Genomic DNA, 13,782 nt, shown 5'->3' with positions numbered 1-13,782 from the left:
CTGAACAGGATTCACTCAGAGTCGGTGTGACTCCAGAGCCTCCCCCAAGTCTACTGGCTTAACATAGACTGTGGGGCCAGTCTCAGTTTGCTCTACTGGTTGGGTGACTTTTAAGGCCCTGAAAGCATTGGGCAACTTGGGGGTGAAGTCCTGACTTCCTCACCCCACAAATGGGATAACTCTGAAGCAATCCTAGGTTTCTTCATCCCATGTGTAGGACAACTCTGGATGCTCTATCTATATGGTCTTCCAGAGCCTAAGTTCCAATTACCCAAGTGGAGACCTGCTGGACAAGAGCCCTATATTTGTATCCTTCTCCGTCCTCTCTCACGTTCATGCCCCCTGCTGGTGTTTCCCGGGACTGCCTCTCAAATAAAGGGCTTGTATGCAAGTCCTCATCTCCGGGTTTCCTGGGGTAAGCCCTGATTAAGCTGACAATCTTAGAGAGCCTCAGGGAAACAATCCAAGACCTCCACTGCAGCAGAGAGAGGAACATCTAGGGAAATACCATGGACAACAGGGAGCTTCATTCTAATGAGGGAGGCTTTAAGCCAAATAACCTTTTAATCTGAGAAACTAATGGCTGGCAAAACCAATAACACTCATGCAATCTGGTAAAAGATCATGAGATCAATGGAAAAACTACTGCAAATTATAAAAGTAAACAAGAAGGTATAAAATTAAGATACATATTCAATAGTTTGTGTATGTGATGTGCACACCCTCACACACAAATAGAAGGAATGACAGAGGACTCCGCCGGATATATGCTATATGACTTTCGTAATACAGTAAATGCTATAGAGAAAAAGAAAGTTAAATACTTAGGCATAAATTTAATAAGAAATTCCCAAAACCTGAGGGGAAAAACTATAAAAATCTACAGGACAAAGCAGGTTCAATAAACACAAAAACATAACATGTTCTTGATTAAGAAGAGCGAAGATTATAAAAATGTCAATCTTCCCCAAATAATTTATAAATAAAAGATAATGATAATCCCATTAGGATTTTTTGCTGGATCTAAAGAATTTTTTGAAAAATTTATTGGGAAGGAAAAAAACACCAGTGATAGAAAAACTTCAATAAAGAGGCCCGAGGTATAGAAACTAACCTTAACAGTTATTAATTAACATGTCCCATAAAGTCTCTGTATTTTCAAAAGTATGGAATTAACATATAAACACATAGAAAGACCAAGAGAATGGGATAGGAGATCCAGAAATATCCCCACTTACATATGCAAATTTAGCATGACCTAAAAGAGACATCAAAAGTCAATGGGAGAAGGGGACTGACTTTCTAATGAGTGATATTGGCATCTGGAAAAAGATAAAATTGGATCTACCCCTCATAGTGTACAGCAGCATGAATTCCAAATGGACCAGAGATTTAAACGTGGTAAATAAAATCACACTACTAGAGGAGAAAATATAGGTGAATTTCTCTATAACCTCCAAGTGGAGAAAACTTCCTAAGCATGATTAAAAATCCAGCAACAAGAGGTGAAAGATAGGTACATCAGAGAACATAAACATAAAACTGCCAGACTGTGTTCCAAAGTGGCAGTGCCATTTTACTTTCTGACTAGAAATGAATGAGGATTCCAACGTCTCCACATCCTTCCCAGCATTTGGCATTGTCTCGTCACTTGGATTACAGCCATCCTCTTGGGTGTGTGGCAGTGTTTTCATTTGCATCTCCCTAATGATTAATGATGTTGAGCGTCTTTCCATGTCCTCATTAGCCATTCATCTAAGTTCTTTGGTGAAATGTCTATTTGAATCTTTTGCCCATTTTTAATTGAGCTGTGTTCTTCTTTATGTGTTGTAAGAGCTACTTCAATAAAACCTAGATAGAAGTCCTTTATCGATATTGGATTTGCAAATGTTTCATCCCAGTCCATGACTTTTCCTTTTCCTTATGGGTTTCTTTTAATTATTTATTTTTTAAAGATTTTATTTAGGGACGCCTGGGTGGCTCAGCGGTTGAGCATCTGCCTTCGGCTCAAGGCATGATCCTGGAGACCCGGGATCGAGTCCCACATCGGGTTCCCCGCATGGAGTCTGCTTCTCTCTCTGCCTGTGTCTCTGCTTCTCTCTCTGTGTCTTTCATGAATAAATAAATAAAACCTTTTTTTAAAAAAAGACTTTACTTACTTGACAGAGCATAAGCAGGGTGAGTAGTAGAGGGAGAGGGAGAGGGGGAAGCAGCCTCTCTCTTCCTCAAGCAGGGGACACGATGTGGAGCTTGATCCCAGGACCACAGGATCATGACCCGAGCCAAAGGCAGATGCTTAACTGACTGAGCCACCCAGGTGCCCCTATGGGTTTCTTTTAAAGAGCAAGTTTTTGGCTTTGGTAAAGTTCCAATTTATCAATATTTTTCTTTTATGAATCATGCTTTCAGTATCATATCTAGGATTTTTTTTTCCTAACCTGAGATCACAAAAATCTTCTCTTGTGTTTTCTTCTGAGCTTCATAGTTTTAGCTTTTACATTTAAGTCTATGATGCATTTTGAATTAATTTTTGTGTATGGTGTGAGGTAAGAGCCTACGTTGATTTTTGGCACATGGATATCCAATCCCCAGCACCATTTGTTTTTGGTTTTGTTTCTGCTTTAAAAAAAAAAAAAAGTTATCCTTTCCCCCATTGAACTGCACTTGCATGTTTGATAAAAATAAGTTGACCATAAACATAAGACTTTATTTCTGGACTTCATATTTTGCTCTGTTTTCCATCCTTATTCCAATACTATACTGTCTTGATTGCTACAGCTCTGTAGTAAGTTCTGAAGTCAGAGACTATATGTCCTCAAACTTTGCTCTTATTTTTCAAAATTATTTTGGCTATCCTAGGTCCTTTGTACTCCTTTAGAAACCATTAAGGTTAGTTTGACAATTTCTGCAACAACAACAACAACAACAACAACAAAAATGCCTGCTGGGATTTTGATAGAGGTTGCAGTGAGTCTAAAAATCTATTTGGAAAGAATTGCCATCTTAACAATATTGAATCTTCCAATCACTTCTAATCACAGAACATGGAGTGCCTCTCCAATTATATAAATCTTTCATTTCTCTAAGTAAGACTTTGGAGTACAGGTTTTATGCTTTATAAATTAAATTTATCTAAGTACTATATCCTTTTTGATTCTACTATGAATGGAATTATTTTTCTTTTTTTATTTTTTAAATAAAATACTTGAATACTTCACAAATTTGGGCATGATCCTTGTGCAGGGGCCATCCTGATCTTCTCTGTATTGCTCCAATTTTAGTATATGTGCTGCTGAAGTAAACATTGTCATTATTTACTTAAAATTTCCTTTTTGTATTGCTTTTCCATGTTTCTATATATATAGATATATAATTTAATTTTTGTATGTTGATCTTGTATTCTATGACTTTGCTAAACTTAGTTCTAGCAAAATTTTTTGCAGATTCTTTAGGATCTTTTACATTTTTAATCAAGTCACCTATAAATAAGTAGCATTTCAGGTCTTCCTTTCCATTATAGATGCCTTTTCTTTTTCTTGCCTTATTGCACTGGCTAGAACCTCCAATACAAAGTTGAATAGAAATGGTGAGAATAAACATCCTTGTCTTGCTCCTCATCTTAGAGGGAAAACATTCAGTTTCACTTAAGTATGATGTGAGCTGTATCAAAGATTTTAAATCATATAAAAAGGACTCAAGAACCAACTTGAAGAGGTTCCAAAAATGGACCATTTCATCATCAATAAGAATAGCAATTGCTCTGGGTTAAAACACATTAAACATATTTAAATCCATAAGTTCATAATGAAACTAAAGCACATAAACAAAAAACCCAAGCGATCATTGTTGGAGGCTAGTGACCCAATACATAGTTTTGAAAACTAAAAAAGAATAAGGAGGAAGAATCAGGCATTGATCTTACTTTTCCTGCACCAACAGTTCCTTTGAGTTAACAAATTACAAAAAAAGAGGACTTTCTCTGTAAAAGTATTCCTGCCCATAAATGAAGAAGTGACAAATCACTATTTTCAACCCCTGATAATTAATGAATCATCAACAGTGACTGACATCACAAAAGAAAGACAACCAGACAGAATGTGTCCCTGATAGAATACGTTGTTGTAGGAAAAAAAAATTAGGAGTTTGAAATTATTCAGATCTCTTGATCTACCACTTTATAAGATCCACAGAGGATAGAAGAACATGGTAAAGGATATCATGGGGATGTAATCAGCAAAACCCAGATTGTGGGAAACTCCACAAGACAAATGACCTGGATTCTTCAACAAATTAAGTGAAAAAGAGAGTAAGAGAATGCTAGAGTAGAAATATATAGACTAAAAGAGACAAAAGATGTATCAACCAGTCACAACATGTGAAAAAGAGAGTAAGAAAATGCTAGAGTAGAAATATACAGATTAAAAGAGACAAAAGATATATCAACTAGTCACAACATGTAGGCCTTACTTGGATACTGAGGTAAACTCTCCGTAAAAAAAAAAATTATATATATTATATATAATCCCAGGACCCTGGGATCATGACCTGAGCTGAAGGCAGACACCCAACTGATTGAGCCAGGTGCCCCAAAGAGATCTTTTATTTTAGAGATATATACTGAAACATTTACTGATGAAATTGTATAGTGTCTAAGATATGTTTCAAAACAATGTGGTGGTAGGTAGGGGATGTGAGTGAAACAAGGCTGGCCATGTGTTGGCCATAGTTGAAAGGAGATGATAAGTATATAGCAGTTTATTATATTAGGCTGTCTATATTTGTAGATGTTTGAAATTCTCCATAATAAGTTTAAAAAAAAAAAAGATGATCATGAGATTTGAAGTGAGCTCTAGGTTATAATCTTGGCTCAGTTCTTTATAATCTATGTGACCTTGGACAAATTATTTGATCTCTCTGTTGTTGTAGACATACTGCACATGAGGTGCCCAGAATGCTGCCCACCATGTAATACGTTCTTCACAACTAATAATGATAACAAACTTGGCCCCCTTTTGTAGGGTCCTACTGCCAGGGACAATGATGTAGGCACTTAGGATGTGATAAAATGGCTTGTTGTAGGATGCAGCTAGAACATCCACCCATGGGAGAGGCCATCTGTCTGTAAGCAGTGAGGCACACACACACACTCATCCATTACTTTAAGGCAAATTTTTCAAAATCAGTAGCTAGGAGACAACTGATAACTGAAGATCAGAGAAGGAAGGTGTTCTTGAGAGGTTTTATATTAAATAGGAATTTTTGAAGCCACACAGTCAAGGTAAGGTTAATCCAGACAAATCCAGGAATGGTCTGGATACTCTTTCCTGAGCACGTGTCTAACTTTAGAGATCAGTATCAGCTCAGGTCCATGGCCCTTCCTCCTAGAAATCCCCTTCCCCTATCATCATCAGGGATGATACAGATCATCTCCAGGACCTTGACAACCACCTTAATTTCCATGCAGACAACTGAAATCCAGCCCACCACCCCAGCATCCATGGGCTTCCTGGGATCTCTTGTCAGCCCCTTCCCTTGGCCTGGCCCAGATGCAGCAGCCTTTGTGCAGCAAGCTCTGATCTGACTGATTGGCTATTGTTCCACTGAATTAATACGATATGATATGTCCCTGTGGCTTCCCCTGGAGAACAGATAATGTCCTCATGCCTAGTGAGCCTCCATAAGCAGTGTCTGGATGGCTTCAGAACAGCAAGCATCTTCAGAGAGTCCCTTTTTCCAGCTAGAACCCAAACCTGGGCAGGCTCCCCCATCTCCTCCCCTTTTATTCATTGCCCTCGGTCCCATCACTCACACAGTGAGGCACAGAGATGGACCTGGGTAGAGAGAAATGCATTTCTTGTAGTTCCAATGGCCTCTAGGCCCTGACCCCAAATGTGAAGCAGGCTCCTGTGACAAGGCATGAAGTGTAGTGTCCTAGAGCAGGGGATGCTGTTCCTAAGGCCAATGCTAAATCTCTGTTCCTGTAGGTAGAGAATGAGAAATGCCACTCTCTACTGCAGCTTACACATGTGTACCCACACCTTTCTTTCTGATCTTTCCAACACAGAATGACCTGATTTCAATGTACCATTAGAAGTACCTTGTCTAGTCCAAACGTCAATAATTGGCATGACAACAATTGCTATGACGACAAGAGGGGCCATGTACCAAGCGTTCACCATGTGTCAGATGCAGGCAAAGCCCTTCCTACCTACTTCTCATTTGAATCCCATGACAACTGTGGATGTTGTTATCCTTATTTTACAGATGAGAAGGTTTGGGGCACAGAGAAGGGAATTAATTTTCTCAAGGTCATACAGCTGGTAAGGACAGAACAAATGAACCAGCCCACTGTACCCCTTTCTGGTGTCTTGCCACAAATCCCTGGAATGTCCCCCAGGCACTCTCTCTCCTTCTCTAGGAGCAACAACCCAGGACACTTTCAGAGCCCATGGTCCCTCTCACAGCAGAACACTGTATATAAAGGAAGGATCGTTTGAGCCTGATTTAAATTGTTCCTTTAGTTCTTCCTTTTGTTGCAAAGAGAGGAAAGGAATCTGGAAAAGGAATGTCTCCCTGCTTATCTCCCTTGCACACAGACCCAGCAAGAGTAGTAATTGATGGCTGGAGCACAGCAAGGTTGATAGGATGCCAAACGGAACCCCAAGAAGCCACAGCGACAGCCCGAATCTCACGGTCAGGAGCTGGCTTATTAACTTTCAATCTGGTGTTTCCTCCTGACTTGTTTATAGGGTCTTCGCTATTTGGGGGAACAAGGAACAAGAAAACTGGTAGAGAGCAAATGGGGTCCTCCCCTCCCCCATCCCAGTCTGGCCACTGCAAGCTATTTATGGAGTGATAGGGAGGAAAGGGCTGTCAGGCCCGGCCTGGGCTGCTATCTGCCAGATATGAAAACCAATTGCTTTTCATAATAAATTCCAGCTGGAGCCATAGAAATAATAGGGACCAGGAGAAGGTAACACCAATTTGCTTTATTTGATTAGCTCCTTCTTGGGCGGTCCAACCCTAGCTTCTTTTCATTAAAATAAGGGCAAATTGAAAATCGTAAAAGAGCCTTTCTTATCAGAAAACAAACGATTGCATAGATTCGTATGCCTAAAAGCCCCAGTAGCCTGAGCCAGCAGGGCTCGCGCCCGCTGGTGCCATTCTAGATGAGGAGCTCTGGTCAGGGTGTCTCGGGCCTGTTTTCATTCTCTGGAAGGAAGGCAGGTACCAGTGCTGCCAAGCCACGAGTGCTGTGTACACCCTGAGTCCTGCAGGCCACGCTGCACCTGAGGCTGGCCCAGCCCACAGGGCTGCCCAGGAAGACCCCCAAGGGTAGGCGCTGGACCCTCCCATCCACAGGCCAGGATGAGGGGCAGCTCAAAGCTGCCTGCACCCAGAAGCAGAAGCCAATCTGCATTTCTAGAGGAGCGCTAACTGCAGCCTGCTAACCACAGTTTTGTTCCTCTAAATGGAGGCTGGAGGTCACCGGAAAGACTGCCCATAGGAAGAGGTCACTGGTAATGACCAGGAATCACTCCAGAGTAAGTCTGCAGGGACTCATTAATGGCTCCTTTCCTAAAGCTCCCAGGGCGCTCAGCTTGAAATTCTATTATGACATTCAGTGATTTATTCAATTAATATTTATTGAGCAGCTATTATGAGCCAGGCATTTGTTTATGGTGCTCTAGAAGTGTCCCAAGCCCTGCCTGTGTACAGCCTGCTGTCCTGTCAGGTGGAGCGGGGGTGGAGGCTGCTCTGTGCAGGCTGGGACAGGAGGAGCAGAAGGAAGTACCCAGGGGCTTCAGAAGACCCCTCCAGTGGGCGAGACAGGAAAGGACAAGGGAGCACATCCTGTAACAGCTGGTGGTGACATGGGGACAACAAGCCTGAGATCCCTCCTGGGGCACAGCATCTGAACAGAGGCCTAGGTGAAGGCCAGGACTCCCAGGAAAGAGAGAGCAGAGAGATCAGTGGCCGAGAAACAAGTTTGAGGGCAGAGAGCAGGTGGGGGACAGGCAAAAGGTGAGGCTGGGGTAGACAGCCGGGCAGGCCAGGGTTGAAGGAGTGTGGATTTTGCTCCATGTGTGATGAAAGATGCAAATGAACCAGGTAGTGAACCCACACGAGTGGCAAAGAAGGAGTGGTGAGGAGTCTGGATGTTCATGCAAGTGTGACATAAGACCAAAGACAACATAAATGAACTCTATCAGCGCACCTGCAGAAAACACAATGGAGCAGCAGCATAGGGCACACATCACAGGGAGGCTTCCTCTAGATTGAGGCAGTGGGGCTGCTCCCCTTCAGGTCACTGCCCTCCACCCCCTCTGAGAATTCTGATCTGAACTTCACCTTTGCAAGGATGGGAAGCAATGAAGGGTTTTGAGCAGAGAAGTGGGGTGATCATGAGACTTGGTGTGCCCGGCTCACCCAGACTACACACGTGTGCTGTGCGTCCTCCACCTGCCACCACAACATGTAAACAGTCAACACTCTGTAAATGCTTGTCAAATAAGCGAGTTAATCAAGCAACTCTGGCTGGAACAAAGAAAGTCCTATATTTTTTCTTGAAAATAAACAGAAAGCACCACTTATATTTAAAGTGTTTGGTCAATGACAAAGCAGAAGAAAAAAGTGAGAAAGAACATATGGCATCACCTTTCTTTGGATTAAACACTGCTGGAAAGAAAGAGAACTTTCTATCCCTGCTACTCGGCACAGCCCAGGTTATGGGAGCCTGAGCCCAGTGGAGCGAAAAGAGTATTGCTCAAATGCCACCAGCATCTGGGTCACGTTTGACCCCACCGACATCTCATTTGGCTAAAATCCATGCCCCTAAATAGATCCTGGCACTTCTATAGACCCTCACTTGTCACATTCCAACACTGATATTTTATTAATAATCCAATGTAAATCTGAGGGAAAATTAATGTGTCATCTCCTAGCAGGAAGGACTAAACATCTCAATGTGATGGTCTGTTAGAGTTGTCATTTATCATTAGCATGCAATTCAAGGCAAGCGTCCCACATTCTGGTGGGAGCGTTCGAGACAATGAATCTCTGGGAATTAGCTTCTGGTCCAATTATTCCTGTTTTTCCCCCCACCTACCTAGGAGATAAATTCTGTCTCGGTGGGAGGAAAAAAAAAAAAGAGAGAGAGAGAGAGTGAAGAAAAGCAGGAGGAGGGAGTTTGCTATTCTCCTTCCTGGGTGAAATCAATTTTTCTCAAGGAGACAAGGCAATATTCATTTTGTGAGAAGGGAATAAGGCTGTACGCTAAAGGCCAATAAATGGAGCCGTTCTGATGAAAACTTCCTCAAATCAAATGTAGGGGAACCTCTTAATGGGCTTTGTTCTTCTTTTCCATAATCCATAACTATTAAGAGAAAGATGGGCAGACAGAGGATCCGCCAAGGGGGAGCTGTGTAAACATCAGGCAGGGCCACCTTCCAGGGAGATGCAAAGAGGTCACTGCACACACGGTCCCTCTCCCTCTCCACACGCTTCCAGGAGCTTCCTCCATGCCAGGCACCACTGTCAGCTCTAGGGATCTGCTGGCAGGCACGTCCTGGTCCTCAGGGAGCTTACAGTCTAGCAAGGGAATCCATCAATAAGCAAACTAATAAAATAGACAAATGCTATACAGAAAATAACCCAAGATAGAAATGCTGTGCATTAAAATAGAATTGTTTTGTCTAGTAACTTTTTTTTTTTTATCTTCAGTGGAAAACATAAAAACACTCTCTAGAGTAAATGACACTTCTGGCTTTAAAGCAAACAGAATAGCCAGGACGAAGGCCGGTTTCTCCTGCCAGTGGGAGCTGGCTAGGAGGACCCAGGAAGCCCAGGGCCAGCCCTGCCTGGGCTGACTGCACTGTCCAGCACAGGCACAGCTGTGCCCGGGGGCCTGGGGGACCCTGGCTCAGACACCACAGATGGAAATGGACAGACCAACCTTGCAGGTGCTGATTAATGACGGTGTGTCCTCCAGCATGGCAGGCGGGGGGCCAAGGGACAGAGCATTCAGCTCTGGAGTCCTTCAACGGGCCCTGTTCTCTCTGCTGGGCCCATCACCATGGGGGAGGTGTCTCCCCACTATGCTAGCCCCAACATATTTCTGCCAGCCCCCTGCAGGCCACCCATTGTGACACTCAGTAGGCTGAGCTGTCCCTACTCCTATAGCCTCCATGAGGCCCTGGGCCCTGTGGGTTTGTTTGAGCCACAGGAATTCTCTCCTTTTACCCATACAACTTCATTAGGTAGCTGCCGCGAGCTCCCCATTTTGCGGAGAAGCAGACCATGTCTCAGAGGGGACAAATGCCTCAAGGTCACAGAGATGCCAGCTGGACGGTGAAGTCGGCCCTGGTCCACTGCCTGGCTGCCGCCCCCACCCCCATCACCTGGCAATCACATCACTGACTCTGATCGAAAGCCTCATAGCACTGTCATGCTAGCTGAACATGTGATGAGTGCCAGAGGGGTGGGGCATGATGCCTGAGACCCTCTGCCCCCAGCCAGCCTGCCCCTGCCTTCCTCTCTCCTGCCTGTCCTTCATCTCCAGACCTGGCCCAGACAGCTTTGGCCACATCCCAGCTTCAAACCCACAACTGCAGGGCGAAGATGCTGCCTGTACAGACCCCCACAGGGTCAGAACTGAGGCTGCCTCACTCCCCAGGGAGGGCACCGATGGAGGCTCTCATTCAACAGGAGACTCCAGGGCAGCTTGAGTTGGGAGTCTGTTCTTACCACATGACCAAAGCTGCCTCTTCATTTTGAATGCAGGTACCTGGGGGCCCAGGAACAGCTCCTATACAACCTGCCATGGGCCAGGCACTGAAAGGTCCCTCCTCCTGTGGCTACTGAAGAATCCCACCAGAAGTAAGCATGGAGCCAGGTTGTTCTGGGCTCTGAGAGGGACCTTCGAGAAGGAAAGATACTGTCCGCCCATGGGACAGGCCCTGGTGGGTATAGCCCTGGGCTTTTAGAGGAGTCACGGGCACCAGTTCTCTGTACCCAAACTGGCACGGAGCCCAGGGGCTGCAGAATGCATTGGAAATGATCTCAGCTGCCCTTTACCTGGGCTGAGAAATGATGACTTTCTCCCCAGTCTCTCAGTCTTGAGCTCCCAGGCATAAAAGTCTGAATGATACCTCCATCCAAGGCCATGACCTGCAGCTGTCACCTCCATCTTGACATGAACAATGATTTTCTCCCACACAGAAGACCAAAAACCCCAGTAAATGCTGCTGGGATTAATAACAGAATCAGGGAAATGACCTTTGGTGCAGATGGAGGGGTGATGAGGCAGAGAGATTCAGGGGGATGTTCCAGATGGCAGAAAACAGGCAAGGAAGGAGCTTTTCCATGAGCAACGGCCAGTCTGGGGAGGGCTGCAGGGAAGAGGGGTCAGCCCAGAGGAGCCGTCAGGGAGGACACAGGGATGCTAAGTGGCTGCAAGTGCCCGGGGCCAGAGCCAGAAGCTGCTAGGTTCCCTCAAAGATGTCTTCTCCCCCTCCACATACCCCTCATCCCTGACCCTAATCCTCTTTCCTGCTTCCCGGAAGCTCCCTTTAATTGGCAAGGGCTCCCCTGGCTTTCTAGCAAGGCTCTGCAACCAAAGTCCCAAAAGCAAGGCAGTGAATCCTGAAGCTGCTACCTCCAAACCAGAGTTTTGGGGACAAAAGAGTACCAGGTGATGCTTTCCCCAGGTTAGGGGAGGGAACCCTCCTTCTGGGTACACAGTACCAGCTCCCGAATCTTCCATGGGCTCACACCTTGAGTGCCTTTCACTTGGCTGCTCGGGCTCAGTGGCCCCCAACGACACCATTCTTCCGGCCCCCAACCAGCCCAAAGCCCCCAGGAGGAATATTTGGATGAAAGCAAGAATGAATGCCAGGCCCCACATCTTTACCAATAGTCAGCTGTACCCAAAGGACTTTAAGGGTCTGTTTTCTTCCTTTTGCCTAAATGTATTTCCAATTTGTCCACAGTGAGCCATACTGTTTTTTGTTTTGTTTTGTTTTGTTTTTTTAATAATAAATTTATTTTTTATTGGTGTTCAATTTGCCAACATACAGAATAATACCCAGTGCTCATCCCGTCAAGTGCCCCCCTCAGTGGAGCCATACTGTTTTATAGTGAAAGAAAAAAGGAAACTCTCTGTCATTGAAAAGTTGAATTCTTAGGGATGCTTAAGTGGTTCCCTGCCATCTGTGCCTGGGCTTGGTACCCCTCTAGGCTCACACTCCTGCCCCCTCTCCCCTCCCCTTCTGGGTTTCACTCATCTACCAGGCCCCCCAGACTCCCTGTTCCTCACCCCAGAGTCTATAGATCCTGCCTCATTATCTGGCACTTGAGGTCTAGTTTTATCTTTCTGGCTCCTTAAGAACAGACGTCATGTTTCAGACCTTTGTAAAGTCCCCCTTTTGCAAGCATTGGGCTTCCATGGGATGATAAACAAGGCAGGTGATGCTCTAGCACTGACAACCCCCACCCCAAGCCCCACCCCTGCTCTCACCTCCTGCCTTGATGTGCAACTCCACAGAGTCACCCACCCTGGGACAGAACCTTACTAGTTCCCCTTTCACCTGCTCCAGGGTGACCTCCAAGTCTCAAACCACACTCTGCTAATATGCTGTGAGTGAAGCGTTCACTAGCCTGGCATCCAAGACCTTCTGCCAACTGGGCTCAGACTGCTTTGCTGTCCTTTCCCACACATGGCCTTAACGCAACAGGGACCCAGCCCCAGTGGGTCACCTGCACATATATCTACGGGCCTCTGTCCCCATGCAGGGTATCACTCTAGCCTAAAAGTCCCTTTCTTCCTTTCCTGGCCAAAGCCAAAATCCTGTTGGGTTCTTCAAGGCTTACCTCAAATGCTACACGATTATTCCCTCCTTCTGTGGAATTAAACATTACCTGCTCTGCCTTCCATAGCACAACACGGGGTCCCTCAGTCTGGACCCTCCCTGCATGGGTCCTTGTTTGATTCCAGTTATTTCCACATGTTTGCCTCCCCAGAAGGCTGGAAACCCCTGAGCAGGAGCCATACATACCCTTTTACTTAGGGTCTCCTATAGACCTAGAAGGGTGTATTAACTATGGTGGGCCTCCCAAAATACCTCCAATGGGTTTCTAACTAGGGCTGGAGGCAGGGGTGATCTGTAAAGGCTCCCTCAAACCCTGGTAGGAGCCAACATGTACTGAGCAGGAAGTAAGTGTCGGACACTGTGTTGAGGGCTTACATGTGTGATTCCCTTTGATTTGTGCAGTGACCCTGAGCAGTAGGTAATGCTTTCATTCCTCTTCACAGAGGGGACCACCTAGGTTCACAGAGGCTAGACAATTTTCCCAAGCCTACACAGGAGTCATGAGTGACACCAGCATCCTGTGCAGGCAAGGGTCACCCCACCCTAGGCACACATTTGACCCCTGTCCTATGCTGCCAGTCCCCCAACACCATCCCAGAAGATGGTTATGATATGCACGGAGACTCAGAACCCAATGACACCAGCAGAGTATTTGGAAAAGGTCCATCTAGTCCACCTTGAACCTGACTGGAAGTGGCTTTCTGAACAGCCTAAACACCCCATGGTGCTATGTGCCACAAGTCTGCTGTGTGTGCTCCCCAGATGGAAATGCATAATCTGTACTTTCCAAGGTGCTGCAAGCACTACCCTCACAGTGCAGAGCTGCATTATCAGGGGGATTCGTCTCTGACTTTCATTAATTATAACATGGATTGTGCTGAAGGTGTTTTGGTCAACAGAGACCTCCTTGCCT

The 13,782-nt window shown here is 45.2% G+C and overlaps 1 protein-coding gene and 1 non-coding gene across 46 annotated transcripts in view; both read right to left on the bottom strand.

Annotated features, from left to right (window-relative positions):
• The window catches only part of CAMTA1 (calmodulin binding transcription activator 1), an 845,853-nt gene that overhangs the window by 430,090 nt on the left and 401,981 nt on the right, over positions 1-13,782 (bottom strand). The gene's annotated exons all lie outside the window — the stretch shown is intronic.
• LOC112924726 (U6 spliceosomal RNA) lies at positions 3,199-3,305 on the bottom strand. Its single transcript, XR_003235950.1, has one exon. It is a non-coding gene; the product is annotated as a U6 spliceosomal RNA (small nuclear RNA).

Source organism: Vulpes vulpes, chromosome 12 (assembly GCF_048418805.1).
Source record: "Vulpes vulpes isolate BD-2025 chromosome 12, VulVul3, whole genome shotgun sequence".
NCBI classification, from domain to species: domain Eukaryota; kingdom Metazoa; phylum Chordata; class Mammalia; order Carnivora; family Canidae; genus Vulpes; species Vulpes vulpes.
The sequence above is the reverse complement of the archived record's forward strand: the minus strand, read 5'-3'. Positions and strand labels throughout refer to the sequence as shown.